This window comes from Bos indicus x Bos taurus, chromosome 21 (genome assembly GCF_003369695.1).
Source record: "Bos indicus x Bos taurus breed Angus x Brahman F1 hybrid chromosome 21, Bos_hybrid_MaternalHap_v2.0, whole genome shotgun sequence".
Lineage (NCBI taxonomy): Eukaryota > Metazoa > Chordata > Mammalia > Artiodactyla > Bovidae > Bos > Bos indicus x Bos taurus.
The window spans coordinates 37,670,617-37,696,605 of record NC_040096.1 but is presented as its reverse complement, the minus strand read 5'-3'; the positions used below and the strand labels follow the sequence as shown (position 1 = coordinate 37,696,605).

Sequence of the window (25,989 nt, the reverse complement as noted above, 5' to 3'; positions counted from 1 at the left end):
CACACACACACACACACATATGTATATACATTGGTGGATAATACATATATATGCTACATATATATGTGTAGTATAAATATTGTTGTTTATTCAGTAAGTCATATGCAACCCTTTGTAACCCCACTGTAGCCTGCCAGCCTCCTCTGTCCATGGGATTTCCCAGGCAAGAATGTGTATGCATATTAATATATATTGATCAGCTGTATTAATCAGGAATATTCAGGAAAACAGAAATCACTCTATGCCACACATATAGAACAAAACTCAGAAAATTAGGAAACTTAAGAACGACCAGAAAATGAAGATCAGGAAGCCTGATCCACTTGGTTTTGATAAAACTGGGGAGTTTTAGTAGTCACAAGAAAATCACTAGTTAGGTCAGAGCTACCTGAAGAACTAAAGTAGGTAAATTTTAGGAAGTTCTCATCAGATGCATGCCCATCAGTGCTCAGGAACATGCCTGCCACTGATAGTGGTTACGCTTACACAGTTTTGCTTCTTTTCTCCTTTCAAATCTCAAATAAATATCTTGCAGAATCTAACCTAGATTCTTACTAGCAAGGATCCTGAAAGCATAATTTCCAATTTTTCATTTTTTGTGTGTGATAATATAGACAGCACAGAAGAAGGACTTTGCTGCCGAGCTGCCATAGAACAATCAGGCACAGTCCATCTCCTTGGTTATAAGCATCCTTATACCTCCTATCCATATTTACATTCCAATAACTAAGTTTTGGGCTTTCCTAGTGGCTCTTGAAGAGGGACTAAAAAGCCTCTTGATGAAGGTGAAAGAGGAGAATGAAAAAGTTGGCTTAAAACTCAACATTCAGAAAATGAAGATCATGGCATCTGGCCCCATCACTTCATGGGAAATAGATGGGGAAACAGTGGAAACAGTGTCAGACTTTATTTTTGGGGGCTCCAAAATCACTGCAGATGGTGACTGCAGCCATGAAATTAAAAGACGCTTACTCCTTGGAAGAAAAGTTATGACCAACCTAGATAGCATATTCAAAAGCAGAGACATCACTTTGCCAACAAAGGTCCGTCTAGTCAAGGCTATGGTTTTTCCAGTGGTCATGTATGGATATGAGAGTTGGACTGTGAAGAAGGCTGAGCACCGAAGAATTGATGCTTTTGAACTGTGGTGTTGGAGAAGACTCTTGAGAGTCCCTTGGACTGGAGGGAGATCCAACCAGTCCATTCTGAAGGAGATCAGCCCTGGGATTTCTTTGGAAGGAATGATGCTAAAGCTGAAACTCCAGTACTTTGGGCACCTCATGCAAAGAGTTGACTCATTGGAAAAGACTCTGATGCTGGGAGGGATTGGGGGCAGGAGGAGAAGGGGACGACAGAGGATGAGATGGCTGGATGACATCACTGACTCCATGGACGTGAGTCTGAGTGAACTCCGGGAGTTGGTGATGGACAGGGAGGCCTGGCGTGCTGCGATTCATGGGGTTGCAAAGAGTTGGACACGACTGAGAGACTGAACTGAACTGAATTGAACTGAGTGGCTCTGATGGTAAAGAATTGGCCTGCAATGCGGGAGACCTTGGTTCAATCCGTTGGTTGGGAAGATTCCCTGGAGAAGGGAATGGCAATCCACTCTAGTATTCTTGCCTGGAGAACTCCATGGACAGATGACCCAGGCGAGTTACAGTCAATGAGGTCTCAGAGTCAGACACATCTGAGTGACTCACACACACACACATGCACAAAAATTACCTTCCAAATAACAATTACAATATCAGCATTTCTCAATATTATGATGTAATCACCCTTCAACAAAATATCCTTAAGCAAATGAAGACATGCTTCCCCTTGCCTGACTACTCCAAGTAGAATAGTGCATTAACCTAAGGTTCAATAGCAACTGAGCTATGACCATGCTCCTATCAAGAGGACAAAAGAATGTAATGAATAAAAAACTGAAGGGGATCTGCAAGATCATGCATCTCCAAAGAAGTAGTGACCTTTAGTACAGGAGAGTAGTTAGCATGAGCCAAATTTAACAGTATAGTTCAGGAACAAAAATACTTTCACCTCACTCTCTCCCCTCCTTCCAATCTCTTCCAGGATTCTTCTATTAGATTAGTTCAGTTCAGTCACTCAGTCGTGTGTGACTCTTGGCAACCCCATGGACTACAGTACACCAGGCTTCCCTTTCCATCACCAACTCCGAGTTTATTCAAACTCATGTCCATTGAGTTGGTGACACCATCCAACCATTTCATCCTCTGTCATCCCCTTCTCTTCCTGTCTTCATCTTTCGCGGCATCAGGGTCTTTTCAAATGAGTCAGTTCTTCGTATCAAGGGGCCAAAGTATTGGAGCTTCAGCATCAGTCCTTCCAATGAATATTCTGGATTGACTTCCTTTAGGATGGAGTAGTTGGATCTCCATGATATCCACGGGACTCTCAAAGAGTCTTCTCCAACAACATAGTTCAAAAGCATCAATTCTTCAGCCTCAGCTTTCCTTATATAGTCCAACTTTAACATCCATACACGACTACTGGAAAAACCAGAGCTTTAAATAGATGGACCTTTGTTGGCAAAGTAATGTCTGTGATTTTTAACATGCTGTCTAGGTTGGTCATAACTTTTCTTCCAAGGAGCAAACATCTTTTAATTTCATACTGCAGTAACCATCTGCAGTGATTTTGGAGCCCCCCAAAATAAAGTCTGTCACTGTATCCACTATTACCCCATCTATTTGCCATGCAGTGATGGGACCAGATGCCATAATCTTAGTTTTCTGAATGTTGTATTTTAACCCAACTTTTTTACTCTCCTCTTTCACTTTCATCAAGAGTCTCTTTAGTTCTTCTTTGCTTTCTTCCATAAGGGTTGTATCAACTACATATGTGAGGTTATTTATATTTTTCCTGGCAATCTTGATTCCAGATTGTGCTTCATCCAGCCCAACCTTTATCATGATGTACTATACATATAAGTTAAATAAGCAGGGTGACAATAAATAGCCTTGACAGATTCCTTTACTGATTTGGAACCAGTCTGATGTTCCATGTCCAGTTCTAACTATTGCGTCTTTACCTGAATACATATTTCTCAGGAGGCAGGTCAGGTGGTCTGGTATTCCCATCTTTCAGAATTTTCCACAGTTTGCTGTGATCTACACAGTCAAGGGCTTTGGCATAGTCAATAAAACAGAAGTAGATGTTTTTCTGGAATTCTCTTGCTTTTTTGATGATCCAACAGATGTCAGCAATTTGATTTCTGGCTCCTCTGCCTTTTCTAAATCCAGCTTCAACATCTGGAAGTTCACAGATCATGTACTGTTGAAGTCTGGCTTGGAGAATTTTGAGCACTACTTTACTAGTGTGTGAGATGAGTGCAACTGTGCGGTAGTTTGAGCATTCTTTGGCACTGACTTTCTTTGGGATTGGAATGAAAACTGACCTTTTCTAGTCCTGTGGTCACTGCTGAGTTTTCCAAATTTGCTGATATATTGAGTGCAGCACTTTCACAGCATCATCTTTCCGGATTTGAAATAGCTCAACTGGAATTCCATCAATCACCTCCACTAGCTTTGTTCTTAGAGATGCTTCCTAAGGCACACTTGACTTCACATTTCAGGATGTCTGGCTCTAGGTGAGTGATCACACCATCATAATTAACTGGGTCATGAATATCTTTTTTGTACAGTGTTTTCTGTGTATTCTTGTCACCTCTTCTTAATATCTTCTGCTTCTCTTACGTCCAAACCATTTTTGTCCTTTATTGTGCCCATCTTTGCATGTAAAGATCCCTTGGTATCTCTAATTTTCTTGAAGAGATCTGTGGCCTTTTCCATTGTATTATTTTCCTCTATTTCTTTGCATTGATCTCTGAGGAAGGCTTTTTTATCTCTCCTTGCTATTCTTTGGAACTCTGCATTCAATGGGTATATCTTTCCTTTTCTGCTCTGCCTTTCACTTCTCTTCTTTTGATAGCTGTTTGTAAGGCCTCCTCAGACAACCATTTTGCCTTTTTGCATTTCTTTTCCTTGGAAATGGTCTTGATCGTTGCTGCCCGTACAGTGTCATGAACCTCTGTCCATAGTTCTCAGGTGCAATATCTATCAGATCTAATCCCTTGAATCTATTTCTCATTTCCATTGTATAATCGTAAGGGGTTTGATTTAGGTCTTACCTGAATGGTCTAGTGGTTTTCCCCACTTTCTTTTTATCTGATTTGGCAATAAGGAGTTCATGATCTGAGCCACAGTCAGCTCCCAGTCTTATTTTTGCTGACTGTATGGAGCTTCTCCATCTTTGGCTACAAATATAACTATTTTTATTTCAGTATGGACCATCTGGTGATGCCCACGTGTAGAGTCTGCTCTTGTGTTGTTGGAAGAGGGTGTTTGCTATGACCAGTGAATTCTCTTGGCAGAACTCTATTAGCCTTTGCCCTGCTTCATTCTGTACTCCAAGGCCAAATTTGCCTGTTACTCCAGGTGTTTCTTGACTTCCTACTTTTGCATTCCAGTCCCCTGTAATGAAAAGGACATCTTTTTTGGGTATTAGTTCTAGAAGGTCTTGTAGGTCTTCATAGAACCATTCAATTTCAGCTTAAGCATTATTGGTCAGGGCATAGACTTGGATTACTGTGATATTGAATGGTTTGCCTTGGAAATGAACAGAGATCATTCTGTCATTTTTGAGATTGCATCCAAGTACTGCATTTCAGACTCTTTTGTTGACTATGATGGCTACTCCATTTCTTCTAAGGGATTCTTGCCCACAGTAGTAGATATAATGGTCATCTGAGTTAAATTCACCCATGCCAGTCTATCTTAGTTCACTGATTCCTAGAATGTCAATGTTCATCCTTGCCATCTCATGTTTGACCACTTCCAATTTGCCTTGATTCATGGACCTAACATTCCAGGTTCCTATGCAATATTGCTCTTTATAGCATGGGACTTTGCTTCTGTCACTAGTCACATCCACAACTGGGCATTATTTTTGCTTTAGCTCTGTCTCTTCATTCTTTCTGGAGTTATTTTTCCACTGATCTCCAGTAGCATACTGGGCACCTGTTGACATGGGGAGTTCATCTCTCAGTGTCCTATCTTTTTGCCTTTCATACTGTTCATAGGGTTCTCAAGGCAAGAATATTGAAGTGATTTGCCATTCCCTTCTCACGTTTTGTCAGAACTCTCCACCACGACCCATCCATCTTGTGTGGCCCTACATGGCATGGCTCATAGTTTCATTGAGTCTAACAAGGCTGTGGTCCACGTGTTCAAATTGGTTAGTTTTCTGTGACTTTCAGACTGTCTGCCCTCTGATGGAATAGGATAAGGTGCTTATGGAAGCTTCCTGATGGCACTGACTGTGGGGGGAAACTGGGTCTTGTTCTGATGGGCAGGGCCATGCTCAGTAAATCTTTAATCCAATCTTCTGTTGGTGGGCTGTGTTCCCTCCTTGTTATTTGACCTGAGGCTAAACTATGGTGGAGATAATGAAGATAATGACTGACCTCCTTCAAAGGGTCCCATGCATACACTGGTACACTCAGTGCCCCCAACGCTGCAGAGGGCACCACCCACCGATGCCTCTACCAGAGACTCTTGGACACTCATAGGCAAGTCTGGGTCAGTCTCTTATGGGGTCAGTGCTCCTTTCTCCTTGGTCCTGGTGTGCACAAGGTTCTATTTGTGCCCTCCCAGAGTCTGTTTCCCCAGTCCTAAGTAAGTTTTGGTGGCTCTGTGGTGGGGTTAATGGTGACCTCCTCCAAGAGGGCTTATGCCATACCCAAGTCTGCTGCACCCAGAGCCCCTGCTCCCTCCTCAGGAGACACCCAAGCACAGTTCTGTCTCAGTTCCTGTGGTGTCTCTGGGTCCTGGTGCACATAGGTATATTTAAGCCCTCTGAGCATCTCTGGCAGGTATGGGGTTTGATTCTAAATGTGATTTTGCCCCTCCTGCCATCTTGCTGGGGCTTCTCTGCCCTTGGAGGTAGGGTATCTCCTCACAGTCGTTCCAGTGCAGGCTTAAACCAAACTGAAATCAGAGACTGTTGATGTGGTTTATACCATTCAGCATCTCAGAAAAGAGTGAAGAATGGGGATATTAAAGAGACCAGGGAAGGGGAGTAAATGAAGATAAACTTTGGTGGTGGTAGTTTAGTTACCATACATGTCCAACTCTTGCAACTGTCTGACTACAGTCCATGGATTGTAGACCAGCAGGCTCCTCTATACATGGGATTTCCCAGGCAAGAATACTGGAGTGGGTTGCCATTTCCTTCTCCAGGAGACCTTCCCAGCTCAGAGACTGAACCCACATCTCCTGCATTGCAGGCGGATTCTCTACTGAATCTTTACTGAGCCACCAGGGAAGCCCTGATGACACACTTTAAAATAAACTAACCTAAGGATAATCACTGACAGGAGTACTAGAATACAGTGTACCTCTGTATTAGTTCAGTGTATAAGGAATCAGTTGGTAGTCTCAGCATTGAGTCTGGTGAAAACATTGTTCATATTAGTGAATATATTATTCTGTGTAAACTAAAAATTTTAGACTGATAGTATTTAACCCTGTAAATTTGGAAAGTAACATTGGTGATTGTTGTTGTTTAGTTGCTCAGTACGTCCGACTCTTCGTGACCCCACCAACTGTAACATGCCAGGCTTTCCTGTCCTTCACCCTCTCCCAGAGATTGCTCAAACTCATATCCATTGAATCAGCAATGCCTCCAACCACCTCATGCTCTGTCTTCCCCTTCTCCTCCTGCACTCAATCTTTCCCAGCTTCAGAGTCTTTTCCAATGAGTCAGCACTTCACATCAGGTGTCCAAAGTATTGGAGCTTCAGCATCAATTCATCCAGTGAATATTCAAGGCTGATTTCCTTTAGGATTGACTGGTTTGATCTCCCTGCTTTATAAGGGACTCTTAAGAGTCTTCTCCAGCACCACAGTTTGAAAGCATCAATTCTTTGGCACTCAGCCTTCTTTATGGTCCAGCTCTCACATTCAAACATGACTACTGGAAATCCATAGCTTTGACTATATGGATCATGGTCGGCAAAGTGATGTCTCTCCATTTTAATACAGTATCTAGGTTTGTCTTAGCTTTTCTTCAAAGGAGCAAGTGTCTTTTAATTTCAAGGCTACAGTCACCTACAAGAGTGATCTTAGAGCCCAGAAAAATAAAGTCTGTCATTGTTTCCTTTAACCTCATTTCTATGCCATGAAGTGATGGGACCAAATGCCATGATCTTCTTTTTTTGAATGCTGAGTTTTAAGCCAGCTTTTTCACTTTCATCTTTCAACTTCATCAAAAGGCTCTTTAGTTCCACTTCACTTTCTGCCATTAGCGTGGTTATCACCTGAATATCTGAGGTTACTGAATTTTTTCCCAGGAAGCTCTATTCCAGCTTGAGCTTCCTCAGTCCAGCATTTCACATGATGTACTCTGCATATAAGTTAAATAAGCAGGGTGAAAATATACAGCCTTGACATACTCCTTTCTCAATTTTGAACCTGTCTGTTGTTGCATATCTGGTTCTAACTGTTGCTTCTTGACCTGAATACAGGTTTCTCAGGAGGCTGGTAAGGTGGTCCAGTAGTCCTGTCTCCTTAAGAATTTTCCACAGTTTGTTGTGATCCAAACAGTCAAAGGCTTTAGTGTGGCCAATGAAAGAGAAGTAGATGTTTTTCTGGAATCTCCTTCCTTCTTCTACGATCCAGCAGATGTTGGCAGTTTGATCTCTGGTTCCTCTGCCTTTTCTAAATCCAACTTGAACATTTGGAAGTTCTCGGTTCCATACTGTTGAAACCAAGTTTGAAGGATTTTGAGCATTACTCTGCTAATATGTGAAATGACTTCAATTTTGCAGCGGTTTGAACATTCTCTGGCATTGCCTTTCTTTGGGATTGGAATGAAAACTGACCTTTTCCAGTCCTGTGGCCACTGCTGAGTTTTCCAAATTTGCTGCTGTATTGAATGCAGCACTTTTATAGCGTTGTCTTTTAGGATTTGAAATAGCTCAGCTGAATTCTCTCACTTCCACTAGCTTTGTCAGTAGTAGTGCTTCCTAAGGCCCACTTGACTTCACATTCCAGGATGTGTGACTCTAGGTGAGTGATCACACCATCACAGTTGTCCAGGTCATTAAAACTTTTTTTTTAATTTTTTTTCTTTAATAGAAAATTATTTAATTAGTATACATGTGTTCCCCATCCTGAACCCTCCTCCCTCCTCCCTCTCCACACCATCCCTCTGGGTCGTCCCAGTGCATCAGCCCCAAGCATCCAGCATCGTGCATTGAACCTGGACTGGCATCTCGTTTCATACATGACGTTTCACATGTTTCAATGCCATTCTCCCAAATCTTCCCACCCTCTCCCTCTTTTTTTTTTTTTTTAAATAGGTCTTCTGTGTATTCCTGCCACCTCATCTCAATACCTTCTGCTTCTGTTAGCAAAAACAAGACTTGGAGCTGACTATGTCTCAGATTATGAACTTCTTACTGGCAAATTCATACTTAAATGGAAGAAAGTAGGGGAAACTACTAGGCCATTCAGGTATTACCTAAATCAAATCCCTTATGATTACAGTGGAAGTGACAAATAGATTCAAGGGATTAGATCTGCTGGAGTGCCAGATCTATGGATGGAGGTTCATAATATTGTATAGAAGGTGGTGATCAAAGCCATCCTGAAGAAAAAGAATTGCAAAAAGGCAAAATGGTTGTCTGAGGAGGCCTTACAAATAGCTAAGAAAAGAAGAGAAGTGAAAGGTAAAGGAGAAAAGGAAAGGTATACCCATCTGAATGCAGAGTTTCAAAGAATAGCAAGGAGAGATAAGAAAGCCTCCATGATCAGTTCAAAGAAATATTGTAAAGTTTAAAAATAAAATAAAAATTTTAAAAAATGCCAGCAAAAAATAAAATAAAATAAAGAAATAAAGGAAAACAATAGAATGGGAAAGACTAGAGATCTCTTCAAGAAAATTAGAGATACCAAGGGAACATTTCATGCAAAGATGGGCACAATAAAGAACACATTGGTGATTAATAGAATCAACAGAGAGCCAATCCCACATTCACGCTTAGTTCCTGAACTCACACTTTACACTTAGAGGAGAAAGAAAACTATTTACTGGCTGCTGGCTCAAAACATACACTGAATTTTGTACAACATTCCTCCACCATCAGTAAGCATATTAATAGAGCCTTTAGTAGGCCAATCCACCTTTCTGTAAGGTCAACCATTTCTGCTTGATAGGATATGTGCATAGTGGTAAAATCTCTGAAACTTAGAGAGTGAACCAATTACCGAAATATTTTTCCTTATGATTACCTCTTTGGTTGGGAGTATATTGTATAGGATTCACTTATCTTCTGCCTACACCTTAGGCTTAGTTTAACAGAAAACAAAGAACATATTTCTTACAAATGTGTATAATAACTCTGGAGATTTACTGGGCCCCAGGCTCTTCATAAGAAATATAAGAATACAGTATAATGTCTAGTTTGTATTGCAGGTTTATAAATCATCCATCAATGTATGTGTGTGCTGCCAAGATAAAAATTCAGTGATTTTAGACTTAGGCTCTCTATTCAGATTTTTACCATGAGAGGAATTGGTCTCATGACTGAGCTTACCATTTCTCAGGTCTGTCCACAGTGTACTGGCTTCTGTGCAGAATGCTACAGAATATCTCAGTGAGAGAAAACTTGTCACTGCACAGTGGTTTATGGGTGAGCAGCTGAAGGACTTATCAGCCCCTACAGCTTGCTGAGATGGAAAAGTTCCTTTTAGATCATAAATATACCTTAATGTAAGGTTTTCTCCCCATATAGCTGAGTAAAATGGATAGAATATAACTAGATACACTATGCCACCCTAGTTTACAGCAGTCAAGATGGGAAATGGATTGGATTAAGCTTAATTTATACAATTGATTTTTTTCTATAAAATGAAAAGGGAACTTGAAGATGAAACAAATAACTGTGGACAGTTAAATTTTGGCACTGGTTCATATCCTGAAATATCATCCCACTGTTCTTACTAAAGGGAATTTAAAAAAAAAATAGAGAAATCAGTCTCAGTTTCTCTTTAATATTCTTTGGAGCTAGGAGGCCTATTGGCAAAATGATAAGATGTAAAGATACTGAAAGATTAAGCAACTGATTTTTATACAAAATTAATAAATTAATATACAACCTTCACTATATAAACTTAGATTATATCCAGATGAAGGTCAACTATCTGAAATATTTTTTTTTTAAATTAAGTGGAAAAAAAATAGTATAACTGACACCAAAAGAATTAATTACATTCAAACAGTCCATTTTAATTACAATAGTAGTTATTAAATAGAATCAAACTGGTTTGATTATTAACACACATGCCTTTGTAAAATTTACTGTAGCTATAACAACTTATTTTTTTAACTAAGTAGAAAAAAACACACAGGCCTCAAGCTCTAGTTATTATTCTTGTTAGCTATATTAATTCCATTCTAAAAGAAGAAAAGATTAAGACAAACTTCTGGATAAGAGGCAATGTCAACACACATGATTCAGTTACAACAAATAAATACTTGCAAACTGTCATGCTCACCATACACTCAATACAATTTCACTGGAAAAAAAGAGTGCTTCATAAAGGGATTAAGTTATCATTAAATAGTCATTACTATACTAAAATTAAAACTTGCAAAATTTGGAGAAGCTAACCAGGAGAAAACTGGATTCAAGAGAAGGAGGTCAGCTTCTGGCAGAAGACAAGCAGCTAAAGACATGCCTTTCCTTCTACTTCTTTCTGATTACTCTAATAAAATACAGCACAGGTATAAAGTGCAAGCGCAAAAGGGTAAAGGCAAAACATAAAATAAAAAGTGTCAATAAAAGTAGTCTATTTTTTATCCTTTGCCTTTTGCAAAGACTGAAAACAGGTGTATGAGAAATTACTGATTTTTCAGAGCAAATAACTTCCAAGAACTTTTGAGAATACTTCAATTCCTACACAGGCATAAACTGATAGAAAGTAAACAAATTTACTTGTAGAACCCCAGAGGCCAGGAAGTGCAGGAAAGTGGTAGTTTGAGGTTAAAATTCAGATTTTGATTAGGATGTGGAAAAGAAGTTCCATCTACAATTATATACTCTCTCTCTCTTTCATCATGCAGAAAATCTGACTTTGTGGTATTGGAGAAGACTCTTGAGAGTCCCTTGGACTGCAAGGAGATCCAACCAGTCCATGCTGAAAGAGATCAACCCTGGGATTTCTTTCTTATCTTTTCTTTTTCTTTTTTCTTTTTTTTTAAGCAGCAGGGTTTTTAATCTATAAGAAAATTCTAGAAATTTGGCTGGAATACTTTGTATGTGCTGGTCTAATAAATGAAGATGATAATTATATATATATATATATATATATATATATATATATATATATATAAAGCAGGTTTACAGAAATACAAAGGATCATAAGACACTACTATCAACAATTATATGCCAATAAAATGGACAACGTGGAAGAAATGGACAAATTCTTAGAAAAATACAACTTTCCAAAACTGGACCAGGAAGAAATAGAAAATCTTAACAGACCCATCACAAGCACGGAAATTGAAACTGTAATCAAAAATCTTCCAGCAAACAAAAACCCAGGTCCAGACGGCTTCACAGCTGAATTCTACCAAAAATTTAGAGAAGAGCTAACACCTATCCTGCTCAAACTCTTCCAGAAAATTGCAGAGGAAGGTAAACTTCCAAACTCATTCTATGAGGCCACCATCACGCTAATACCAAAACCTGACAAAGATCCCACAAAAAAAAGAAAACTACAGGCCAATATCACTGATGAACATAGATGCAAAAATCCTTAAGAAAATTCTAGCAATCAGAATCCAACAACACATTAAAAAGATCATACACCATGACCAAGTGGGCTTTATCCCAGGGATGCAAGGATTCTTCAATATCTGCAAATCAATCAATGTAATACACCACATTAACAAATTGAAAAATAAAAACCATATGATTATCTCAATAGATGCAGAGAAAGCCTTTGACAAAATTCAACATCCGTTTATGATAAGAACTCTCAGAAAGCAGGAATAGAAGGAACATACCTCAACATAATAAAAGCTATATATGACAAACCCACAGCAAACATTATCCTCAATGGTGAAAAATTGAAAGCATTTCCTCTAAAGTCAGGAACAAGACAAGGGTGCCCACTTTCACCATTACTATTCAACATAGTTTTGGAAGTTTTGGCCACAGAAATCAGAGCAGAAAAAGAAATACAAGGAATCCAAATTGGAAAAGAAGAAGTAAAACTCTGACTATTTGCAGATGACATGATCCTCTACATAGAAAACCCTAAAGACTCCACCAGAAAATTATTAGAATTAATTAATGAATATAATAAAGTTGCAGGATATAAAATCAACACACAGAAATCCCTTGCATTCCTATACACTAATAATGAGAAAACAGAAAGAGAAATTAAGGAAACAATTCCATTCACCATTGCAATGAAAATAATAAAATACTTAGGAATATATCTACCTAAAGAAACTAAAGACCTATGTATAGAAAACTATAAAACCCTGGTGAAAGAAATCAAAGAGGACATTAATAGATGGAGAAATATACCATGTTCATGGATTGGAAGAATCAATATAGTGAAAATGAGTATACTACCCAAAGCAATTTATAGATTCAATGCAATCCCTATCAAGCTACCAATGGTATTCTTCACAGAGCTAGAACAAATAATTTCACAATTTGTATGGAAATACAAAAAACCTGGGATTTCTTTGGAGGGAATGATGCTGAAGCTGAAACTCCAGTACTTTGGCTACCTCATGTGAAGAGTTGACTCATTGGAAAAGACTCTGATGCTGAGAGGGATTGGGGGCAGGAAGAGAAGGGGACGACAGAGGATGAGATGCCTGGATGGCATCACTGACTCAATGCACACGTGAGTCTGAGTGAACTCCGGGAGTTGGTGATGGACAGGGAGGCCTGGCATGCTGATTCATGGGGTCGCAGAGTCGGACACGACTGAGACTGAACTGACTGACTGAACTGATACTGTAGATCATAAGTCAGAGAACTGCAACCTCCTGGTCATATCTATCCTGCCACTGATTTTGTAAATAACTAGTGAAACACAGCTATGTCTGTTCCTTTACATTTTTTCTACAACTGCTTGTGTATGGAGGTGAATACAGCTGACCATTAAACAATGCAGGGGTTGGGGTGCTGACATTCTGTGCCATCAAAAATTCACATAAAACATACAGCTGGCCCACTGTAATCATAGTTCCTCCATATCCACAGTCCCACATCAATCAAACTATGGATTATGTAGTATTGTGTTATTTATATTGAAAAAAAAAGAAAAATGTGTGTACAGTGGATGGCTGCAGTTCATACACGTGTTGTTCAAGGGTCAACTGCAGTTGTAAAAGGGACCATGTGTTCCACAAGGTCAAAAATACATACCATCTGACTCTTTAAGGAAAAAGTATGTCAACTTTCAGTCTAAATAAATGAACTAGAGGGACCCAGACTCAGATCTACCTAAAAGAGGGATGAAAGCAACAAAGGGACACTGAATATAAGGACATAATGTGCAATTCTGGGCTTCCCTGGTGGCTCAGATGGTCAAGAATTCGCCTGCTATGTGGGAGACCTGGATTTGATTCCTGGGTTGAGAAGATCCCCTGGAGGAGGGCATGGCAACCCACTCCAGTATTCTTGCCTGGAGAATTCCCAAGGACAGAGAAGCCTGGAGGGCTGCAGTACATGGGGTTGCAAAGAGTTGGATACAACTGAGCAACTAAGCACAGCACAGCACAAAGTGCAATTCTACACACTATACAGTGAGTTTCCAAATTCCTCTCCCTCTTCCCTGCTGAAAACACCAATCTAAGCTAATATTCCTAGGCAGGGATGTGTGTACATGTGTGCCTGTGTTATGTATATTTTTGTCGTTCAGTAGCTAAGTCATGTCCAACTCTTTGTGACTCCATGGACTATAGCCCACCAGACTCCCTCTCGTCCATGGGATTTCTCAGGCAAGAACACTGGAATGGGTTGCCATTTCCTCTTCCAGGGGATCTTCCTGACCCAGGGATCGAACCCACTTCTCCTGCATTGGCAGGTGGATTCTTAACCACTGATACAAACATATATATATATATATATATATATATGTATGTAATTTTCTGTTTGTGACAAAATTAGTACTCCACATTTTATTTTTTAATAAAACAAATTATTCCTTAATCAGTTTTGAACTGCGTAATTTGTGCTTAGTCACTCAGCCGTGTCTGGCTCTTTGCAACCCCATAGACTGTAGCCTGCCAGGCTCCTCTGTCCATGGGGAGTCTCCAGGCAAGGTACTGGAGTGGGTTGCCATGCCCTCCTCCAGGGGATCTTCCCAACCCAGGGATCGAACCCAGGTCTCCCACATTGCAGGCAGATTTTTTACTATCTGAGCCACCAGGGAATCACACAAATCAATCCTTCCTCAGGGGAACAGTCTCCTTGCTGATGCTCTCTTTGATCACACTGCAGATCCCAAGGGAGTCCCCAGTGTACATGTCTCTCTCTCAGCTGTAGAAATGAAAAGCCACATGGCTCTAAGGACATTGGGATGTGCTCCATGTTCTGCATGTTCTTAAAACCCACCTGGCTGTCAAGCAGGGTGGTACCACGGTATTTGCTGAGCCTCCAGATTTGAAGGAAACTCTCTGCTAAGACCCTGTTGGAGAAGACCATTGAGATCATCAAGAGGATGTGACTGTCAGATGACCTTCTAGCTGGTCTTAGGAAAACATAGGCAACTTGCCTCCTCCCCTGTCTTTGGAATGTATAGCCTGCACACCGTTCCTGCACTAGGAGCTGCTTCAAGGACACACCTTTGAGAGAGTACTGTGTTCCTGGAATCATCTGGACTATGTATGTGACTCAACCCAATTAAGGTCTCTGTATAAAACTCAGAGAATATGGCGAGTGGGTGCAGAGATCAATTCATCTTGCAGTACCCGATCCCTTGCTTATTAAAACTGCACCATATCCATCTGAAAATAAGTTCTTAATATGCATCAGAAGCACTGATGCTGAAGCTTCAATACTTTGGTCACCTGATGCAAAGATGTGGGTCATTGGAAAAAGACCCCGAGGCTGGGAAAAATTGAGGGCAGAAGGGGGCGACATAGGAGGAGATGGTTGGATGGCTTCATTGGCTCAATGGACATTGGTTTGAGCAAACTCAGGGAGAAAATGAAGGACAAGGAAGCCTAACGTGCTGCAGTCCATAGGGTTGCAAAGAATCAGACATGACTTAGCTACTGACAACAACAAAATCAACCTTGAATGGTCTGCCTCTTTATTTGGTCTCTTCTTGTATCCAGGCCGTTGTTGAATTTCCCCCAGGGAACTCTTGAGGTTGTGAACCAGCAACTGGTAAACCAAGCAAGAGACTGAAGAAATAGGTCTTGTGAAAGACATCCAAGAGGTGAAATCCTAGGTCGGCTTTGACCTCCACATGGGGAGAGGTTGCCTGAATATTAGATGCTCATGAATCACCATATGAATTCAGGGATGCCCCCCAAATGCCAATTGGTTTAATATATTTGTTTGAAGAACTACACACAGCACACTATAGCAAAGAAGGGAAACCAATGGCTCCCACGGTGGGCTGGCAGTTCACTGGACACCCAATGCCCAATGAGAGGCTAAAAGCTCAAGTTAGAAAGTTGGAAGAGCTGAAGTAAGAGAAGGACTTAAAGTTTTCCACTACTCTGCCAGCTTCAAGGCTGGCAGACAAAGTGGGAGAGAAGGATAATAAATGTGTCATTTTACAAAACTAGGATGGTACAGACTCCCTTAGATTAAGGTCTGAGCACCTGTTACAAAGCCTGATTGGGATGTTAAGAGGTGGAGTCTCTGGGAAAGTCAGGAGAACAAGGAGAAAGATGCTGTGGTGATTGACAGTGAAACAAATGGAGCAACCCCTGCCATCTGATCCCTAAAACAAAGGAAAGAAAAGACCAGCAGCAACAACCCCAGCCAGCAGGGCAGCCTCAGATTCAGGAAGCATTCATGGTGAGAAAAGGTACATGTGCTGAGCTACTGATATTGCTGCCGAGTTCCAACAAAGGCATGAGTACCAGGCATGGCTAGTGCTGCTGTGGGATACAGGAAGCCGTGACATTTCTCAGGCAGGAGACAGAGGAGGAGCAATATCACCACACACTCTGCCCTCCAGCACCTGTGTGGCACTTAGGGGGTTCAAGGGACTCTCTCCCTTATTGATTGGATTATTCTAACCTGCAGTGCAACCCAGTCCAGTGATCGGGGATGTGTGGCCCTCAAAATCTATTGATGAGGTACAAAAAACTCTAAGGGAGTTGGGACTAAGACAGACTACCTATATCCCTGTCTCTGAAAGCCTTTCTGGGCCACATTCACTACAGGGATGAAAGGTAAAATACTCCAGCTCATTCCAGCACTTTGTACGGGATGCTGATATCCCCATACTGAGCCCAGTTGTGGGACAAGATATTTATGATGTTGGGCAATTCATTGGTGATCCGGGGAAAATGGATGAATCCTGGGGATGGATACAGGTGGCCACGGGAAAGACCCAAGACAGAGACAGCTTGAGAAGCCGAAAGTCTATGCAAATTCACCGTAAAGGGTCCAGTAAAAATACTGAGGAAGTCAAATGTGATTTGACCTCATTCCTACTGGAACCCAATCTAAAAAGATAAACCAACAATTCAATGCTGTGTTGGTCAGCCTATGGAAAGCCTTACAACCTGAACAACAGTTCAGAACCGCCTGCCTCTGCCACTCCTACCATACTGAGTGCCCCACCTTGTTCTAGCAGAGTCTTCAGCAATGCAGCCTTGTTTGGCTAGCTGCCTTCCATGCCCCGGGTATCTGATACAGGCCAAGATTTCCTTCAGTGAGAGCTGCTGAGGAGACCAGAGGCCTCAGACAGAGCTCACTATTAAATTATTAAATGTTTATAATCTATCCCACTTAAGAATATACTAAAACAAGAATAAAATAGAAAAGTATAAACACTAGTTAATTTTATGTAATGTAGGATGTGGGTAAGAAATTCTAGAGCTTCTCTGGAAGATGAAAAATAGAGGTGAGTGGACAGAAAAATCAAAACAAGGGTTAAAAAAATGTTAACAGTAGCAGAAGATACAGTATAATGGCCCTGAAGAATACCAAGGATGATTGGGTTCCAGGAATATAATGACAGCAGAGGTAGAGATGAGAAGTGATGGGAAGTGGAGGCACTGAGTTCATGTCATTGCAACTTTTCCTTCACTCATGACCCACTTTTTCTAGTCCAGTTACAGAAAATAGCACACAGATCTAAAATAAGTCACGTCTAAAGAGTTTGAACAAACAGTCTTAGAAAAAATAGAGTGATGAGATATCTGTCACAGTGATGTGTCTCCATGCTTGTTTGATGTTACGGGTTTCGGTAAACCTAAATAGCTAAATTCCTGCCAGTACATTCTTAGCTGAAGTCTGCCGGCCTGAAAATCCCATCCACTATGAGAAAGTGGATATTCAAAGCATAACCTAATATGTGAAAGAAGCTTTCAATACAAATAAGAAAGCTAACCCCTGGTCTCAGATGAAAGAATGTTATTTCAAATATTGGAGGGAGAAAAGAAAAAACCTATATCTAACTGATACCCTTAGAAAAATTCTCAAGTTTTTATTCATTAGAAAAAAAAACCCAGAGTGACATTCTATGAAATATCAGGGGAAAAAAAGATGGAATGCAAAATAGCCCCTGAAAATTAGGAACACTGAGAAAATGATAGAAGAACTGAGAAAGTCTTGGATAACTTAGAGCAAAACAAACTGAAGATGTGGGAGACATAAAGGTATACTCTATATTGTCAAATAGACAATAATAGAATTCCTAAAGAGAGAAAATATAGATTGTAAAAAAAAAAAAAAAAAAAACTAATAACAGAAAATTTTACAGTAATAAAAAGTGACAGGAGCCTTAAAATTGGCAGGGCCCTGTGAACATAGAAAAGGATTAAGTATATACACACATGAACACACATAGCTACAAATGACTTCAAATAAACATCTCAACATTATTTTTCCCATATGCCAAGGATGAAGAATAGGTTACAGAAAGCAAAGAAAAAACAACCACCACCAAAACAAATACCAAAATCTAAAACAAAAACTGAACATAAGTTAAAATGGAGTTTGCATCAGAAAAAATTACATAGTGGAAGATAACAGAAAATGGAAAATTACTCCAAAGCTTTCAGTTCAGTTCAGTTCAGTTCAGTCGCTCAGTCGTGTCCGACTCTTTGCGAATCCTTGAATCACAGCACGCCAGGCCTCCCTGTCCATCACCAACACCCGGAGTTCACTCAGATTCACATCCATCAAGTCAGTGATGCCATCCAGCCATCTCATCCTCTGTCGTCCCCTTCTCCTCCTGCCCCCAATCCCTCCCAGCATCAGAGTCTTTTCCAATGAGTCAACTCTTCGCATGAGGTGGCCAAAGTATTGGAGTTTCAGCTTTAATATCATTCCTTCCAAAGAAATCCTAGGGCTGAGCTCCTTCAGAATGGACTGGTTGGATCTCCTTGCAGTCCAAGGGACTCTCAAGGGTCTTCTCCAACACCACAGTTCAAAAGCATCAATTCTTAAGTGCTCAGCCTTCTTCACAGTCCAACTCTCACATCCATACATGACCATAGGAAAAACCATAGCCTTGACTAGACGGACCTTTGTTGGCAAAGTAATGTCTCTGCTTTTGAATATGCTATCTAGGTTGGTCATAACTTTCCTTCCAAGTTGGAAGCAATTTTCTCTATGAGTTATATGTCCATTAAATTAAAATTTTAAAGTATGAATACAGAATTAAACATAAGAAATTTTATCTCTTATCCATCTCCATCTAGGAAGTTACATGCAGATGTACAGAAGCAAACTAAAAGAGTAAATCAAAAAGAGGAAGAAGACAGAATACCCAGGGAAAAGCAAATAGGCAGGAGATATTGAAGGGACATGCACAATGACATTAATAATTATGCACCAAGAGTCCAGGGTAAACATTACAACTGAAAGCAGGAGAAAATAGTGTCCTGATGGTAAAGACAAAGTGTTAGAAGATCATTAGGGCAGTAAAGGCTAAAATACAATTTAAAATAAAGCATTAGAAACTATGAAAAAAATCATTACAAAAAAATAAAATAACATAATTAGTTATAAATTACTTTGCTTTGTGATGAACCACATATACAATATCATACCATAAATGAAGTAAATTTGGTATTAAAAACCTTTCAAAATCATCTTTCCTGATGGTGATCGATAGATTCTTTCTACATGTTTGCTCTCAAGGTAAATTTCATGACTAGTAATTGTTGCACAATAAATGCTTATTCTTGCCTTTTAAAGAAGATTTTCCTTTGGGGGAATGTCCTCTCACATTCATGTCCTATGAGCACACTGAAATTCTATTTCTTCAAACCACCATGGGTCCAATACAGACAAATGGCTTCATTCACAGGCATATGTGTTATACTGGAGGAGTTACTTTCTGAAATCTCTCTTGATTTGCATGAGTTTTCTTCCTCCTTTTTATCTCAATTGCACCTTGATTTACGTCTCTACTGATGTTTATCATCTCCCACATACAGATTTTCAAGTATTTGTTTCATCCTCCCTACGGGACTGAATATTTTCTAGGAACAGATATTCTCACTTACTTCTACATTCAGCACCTTGGCCACAACAGGTACTTCCTTGATATGTCTTGAATTAAGACAACAGATTAAACCTCCTTAAGCCTTGCTTAGATACAAATCTTGGACAGAAGTTGTTAAGACAAAGTTCTAGGGAGTGCCTTTTCACAAAGCTCAGAGATTGTTTTCATATACACTTGATAAAAACGAAATTTTAAAATGCTAGGTTGCAGCTTTTATTATTTCACCCCCAATTTAAGCCCTTCCAGGGCCCCCACTATGTAATATATCCATTAACAAAAGAGCCTAATATTCAAGACTTTTCTCTGTTAGATTGTAGCTTTCAGGGCCTTCATTTTAATAATTATATAATGTACATTTGCACTCAATAACTACTGAAAGTAGGATTTAATAAATTAATGAAGTATTTTAGAATAGGAAATCTAAGCCTACCACTTCTTAGTTCAAGCAGTCATGAATATGCCACAGAGAAAACACCTGGAAGTTAAAAGTTTTTATTTCACTAAGAAAAATCCATAAAAGAGAAATAAAATTCCTGCCACCCTCACTCAGTAGGATACCACAAAGATTAATGAGGTAATGCAATAAAAAGTGCTTTGAGCTATTCATATGAATGGTGCTTTACAAATGTACTTCATTGTAATTATTCTCTGCATCTACCTTTAATGCCGTATCTAAAGGATTTTGAATTAGAAAGGACAGTAACTTTCCATTATACAAAAGTTTTTTCAAAGTCATCTATTCCAATCTTGACCCCTAGGTAATTTTTTCCTAAATTAAAATAGTCACCTTATACAATTTGTAGTGTAGATTAGTTTAATGAATTAGGCCAGATGATATATATAAAGTTCCTGGTTCTGGGAAAGATCCTAGTAAATACATATTTTTGTTATTGTCTATAATCAAAATAGTTAAGAGTAGAAATTAATTTAAAAGTTCTATCCGTGAAAATTTCAGGTGCATCTGGAACAAGAGGGACGCCATTTAAAGTTGGAACACTGACATCTGATAGACTCTCAGAATAAACTGGGCTTCCCTGGTGGCTCAGATGGTAAAAGTGTCTGCCTGCAATGTGGGAGACCCGGGTTTGATCCCTGGGTCAGGAAGATGCCCTGGAGAAGGAAATGGCAACCCACTCCAGTACTCTTGCCTGGGAAATTCCATGGATGGAGGAGCCTGGTGGGCTACAATCCATGGCGTCACAAAGAATCAGACACAACTGAGAGGCTTCATTTTCACTTTCAGAATAAATTATTTGAGATTAAATTCTTGGATGATGATTGGTTGCTTGTTTGTATATTTTTGTGCAACCTGTTGCCAAATCATATTACATTTTAAAATTGAACTTCAACAGAATAGAGAACCTAGAAATAAACCCACACACCTATAGTCAATTGATCTTCAACAAAAGAGACAAGAACACACAATGGGGAAAAGACAGTCTTTTCAGCAAGTGGTGTTGATAAAGTTGGACAGCCTCATTTAAATCAGTGAAGTTAGAACAAACCTTCAACATCATACACAAAAATAAACACAAACTGGCTTAAAGGCTTAAATAAAGACAGGGCACCACAAAACTCCTACAAGAGAATAGAAGGGAAACATTCACTGACATAAATTGTACCATTGTTTTCCTAGATCAGTCTACCAAGGCAATATAAATAAAATCAAAAATAAACAAATAGGACCTAATCAAACATAAACTTTTGCAAAACAAAGGAAATCATAAACAAAACAAAAGACAACCAGTGATTGGATGACCAAGCAGGGCTTAATTTCCAAAATATGCAGATGGATCACACAAGCCAATAACAGAAAAACAAACAATCCAGCTAAAAATAGGCAGAAGACCTAAACAGACTTTTCTCCACAAAGACATACAGATAGTCAACAGGAACATGAAAAGATGGTCAACATGGCTAATTATTAGAGAAATGCAGACCAAATTTACAATGAGGTACCATCTCACACCAGTAAGAATGACCAACATTAAAATGTCTACAACTGACAAATGCTGAAGAGGGTGTGGGCAAAAGGGAACTCTCCTACACTGTTGGTAGGAATGTAAATTGGTACAGCCACTATGGAGAACAGTATGGAAGTTCCTCAAAAATCTAAAAATAGAGTTGCCATATGATCCAGAAATCCCACTCCTGGACGGATACCTGAACAAAATTATAATTTAAAAAGATACATGCACCTCTATGTTCATATCGGCACTATTTACAATAGCCAGCACATGGAAACAACCTACATTCCATTAACAAATGAATGGAAAAAGAAACTGTGAGATATATATACATACACACACACACACACACACACACACACACACACACACACACACACATATATATATGACAAAGGATGAGATGGTTGGATGATACCACTGACTCAAAGGACATGAGTCTGAGCAAACTCCATGATAGTGAAGGACAGGGAAGCCAGAATGTGTGTGTTAAGCTGCTTCAGTCATGATTGACTCTTTGTGATACTATGGACTGTAGCTCACCAAGCTCCTCTGTCCATGGGATTCTCCAGGCATGAATCCATGGGTTGCCATGGAATTGCTGTGGGTTGCCATGTGGAGATCCTCGTCCAGGGGATCTTCTTGACCCAGGGATTGAACTCTCATCTTTTACATCTCCTTCATTGGCAGGTGGGTTCTGTACCACTAGAGCCACCTGGGAAGCCCCATAGGAGAATATATGTATATTTAAATAAAGTGTATACACTGTATATCAACTATACTTCCAAAAATAAAAAAAATAAAACTGAATTTTGCAAAACTGTTCACAACGACAGCTTAACAGGCCAAGTTGTCAAAGAAGCAATTCACTAAGTGATCATTATTAAAACATGTTATTTTTTGGAATACAGGAGACATAATCCAGAGACAGACTGCTTTCAATGTAGCAGTAAATGTATCTATTAATATCCAATATTAAATAACATCCTATGTTGAACAAAAATCATGATGATAAACCTATGTGCAGTTATGTAAGCCTATAAGCATCATACTTCCTGATTTCAAAATATATTACAAGTTACAGTATTCAAACTTGTTCAGTTCAGTCACTCAGTCGTGTCCGACTCTTCATGACCCCTTGAATCGCAACACACAAGGCCTCCCTGTCCATCACCAACTCCTGGAGTTCACTCAGACTCACGTCCATCAAGTTAGTGATGCCATCCAGCCATCTCATCCTCTGTCGTCCCCTTCTCCTCCTGCCCCCAATCCCTCCCACCATCAGAGTCTTTTCCAATGAGTCAACTCTTCGCACGAGGTGGCCAAAGTACTGGAGTTTCAGCTTCAGCATCATTCCCTCCAAAGAAATCCCAGAGCTGATCTCCTTCAGAATGGACTGGTTGGACCTCCCTGCAGTCCAAGGGACTCTCAAGAGCCTTCTCCAACACCACATGTCAAAAGCATCAATTCTTCGGTGCTCAGCCTTTTTCACAGTCCAACTCCCACATCCATACATGACCAGTGGAAAAACCATAGCCTTGACTAGACGGACCTTTGTTGGCAAAGTAATGTCTCTGCTTTTCAATATGCTGTCTAGGTTGGTCATAACTTTCCTTCCAAGGAGTAAGCATCTTTTAATTTCATGGCTGCAGTTACCATCTGCACTGATTTTGGAGCCCCCAAAAATAAAGTCTGACACTGTTTCCCCATCTATTTCCCATGAAGTGATGGGACCCGATGCCATGATCTTTGTTTTCTGAATGTTGAGCTTTAAGCCAACTTTTTCACTCTCCTCTTTCAGTTTTATCAAGAGGCTTTTTAGTTCCTCTTCACTTTCTGCCATAAGGGTGATGTCATCCACATATCTGAGGTTATTGATATTTCTCCCGGCAATCTTGATTCCAGCTTGTGTTTCTTCCAGTCCAGGGTTTCTCATGATGTACTCTGCATATAAGTTAAATAAGCAGGATGATAATATACAGCCTTGACGTATTCCTTTTCCTATTTGGAAAAAGTCTGTTGTTCCGTGTCCATTTCTAACTGTTGCTTCCTGACCTGCATACAGATTTCTCAAGAGGCAGGTCAGGTGGTCTGGTATTCCCATCTCTCATAATTCTCCACAGTTTCCTGTGATCCACACAGTCAAAGGTTTTGGCATAGTCAATAAAGCAGAAATAGATGTTTTTCTGGAACTATCTTGCTTTTTCCATGATCCAGAGGATGCTGGCAATTTGATCTCTAGTTCCTCTGCCTTTTCTAAAACCAGCTTGAACATCATAAAAACATACATATTAATGAATTAATTATAGAGCCCAGAAATAAACCCATGTATGTAAAATCAACAGATTTTCAGCAAGAGTGTCAAGAGTATACAATGGGAAAAGGATAGTCTCTTCAACAATGGTATTGGGAAAAATGGATATTCACACGCAAAAGAATGAAACTAAACCTCTATTTTAGACCACTCAGAAAAATTAACATAAAATGGATTCAAGACTGAAATGTAAGACTTGAAACTATATAGCTCCCAGAAGAAAACAGAGGGAGAACCTCTTTGACACTGGTCTTAGCAAGGATTTTATGTACATGATAGCAAATGCAAATCAAAACCATAGTGAGACATTACCCCACACATGTTACAATAGCTATTATCAAAAAGTCAAAAGTTAACTATTGCTGCTGAAGATGCAGGGAAAAGGAAACTCTTGTTCACAGTTGGTGTGAATATAAATTGGTACAGCAATTATTGGAAAAAATAGTATGGAGATTCTTTAAAAAATGAAATAAAGAACTACCATATGAACTCACAATTCCACTTCTGGGTATACATTCAAGGAAATAAAACCATTATCTCAAAGAGGTATCTGTACTCCCTTGTTACTGCAGCATTATTCACAATAGCCAAGACATGGAAACAACCAAAGTGTCATACAAATACATGGATAAAGAAAATGTGGTATATATACAGGAGAATATTATTCAACCACAAGAGTAAGGAAGTCTTGCCACTTGCCATAACATGGATGACCCTGAGGACACTATGTTAAGTGAAATAATTCAGAGAAAGACAAATATTTTATGATCTAATTTTTATGTGAAACTAAAAAAAAATCTTAAACTTATAGAAACAGAGAACGGATTGGTAAATGCCAGGGGTGTGTGTGTGTGTGTGTGTGGATGGGGGTGGGTGGTAATAAATGGGTGTAGGTTGTCAAAGGGTATAAACTTCTAGCTATGGGATAAATAAGATGTAGACATCATGTGCAGTATGAAGACTTAATAATACTGTATTACACATCTGAAAGGCTTCCCAGATAGCTCAGTTGGCAAAGAATCTGCCCGCAACGCAGAAAACCCCAGTTCGATTCCTGGGTCAGGAAGAACCCCTGGAGGGGAATAGGCTACCCACTCCAGTATTCTTGGACTTCCCTTGTGGCTCAGCTGGTAAAGAATCCACCTGCACATATGAAAGTTACTAAATCTTCAAAAAATCCTCATTGCAGAAAAAAAAAATATTGTAACTATGTGAGGTGATGGATGCATAAACTTAACTTTATCATGGTAAACACTTCACAACATCATACACATATCAAATTATAATATTGTATACTTTAAACTTGCACATATTATATGTCAATTATACCTAAATAAATCTGAAAAAAAAGTTTAAAAATAGAAAACATAAAGATAAAACTAAGGAAATGTGATAGGTTGACATCTACAATGGTCCCCAATGCTTTCTATCTCTCAGTACTCATGTCTTATATACTCTGGGTTTTGGTGGAACACATGATTTGTTTTCCACCAACAGAATGCGACATAGAGACGGATTTCATTTCTGTGATTGTATTATAAAAGACTGTGACTTCTTTACTGCTGGCAGGTTTCACTATTGCTTTCTTGGTTTACATGGTTGATGGAGGAAACTGCCAGGCAGTTAAAGCCAACATGGCAATGAACTACAGGGGCTCTGACCAACAGTCAATGAGAAACTGCAGTCCTCAGTCCAACAACACTTAGGAACCAAACGCTGTCAACAACTACTTTCTGAGCTTGAAATTAGATCCTTTTCTAGTTGAGCTATCAGATAAAACCATAGACTTTGGCCTTGGTGATAGGCTAAACAGAGAACTTTGGCAAGCCACACCTGGATGCCTGAGCCATAGAAACTATAACAGATAAGTTGTTTGTAAGTCATTAATTTTTGGTGTGATGTGTTAAGCAGCAACAGAGATCTGTTGTGTATTTTACATTTGGAA

At 39.5% G+C, this 25,989-nt stretch overlaps 1 pseudogene; it reads right to left on the bottom strand.

The window, feature by feature from the left end:
- LOC113879593 overlaps positions 1-25,989 on the bottom strand; it is a 135,783-nt pseudogene that overhangs the window by 96,576 nt on the left and 13,218 nt on the right.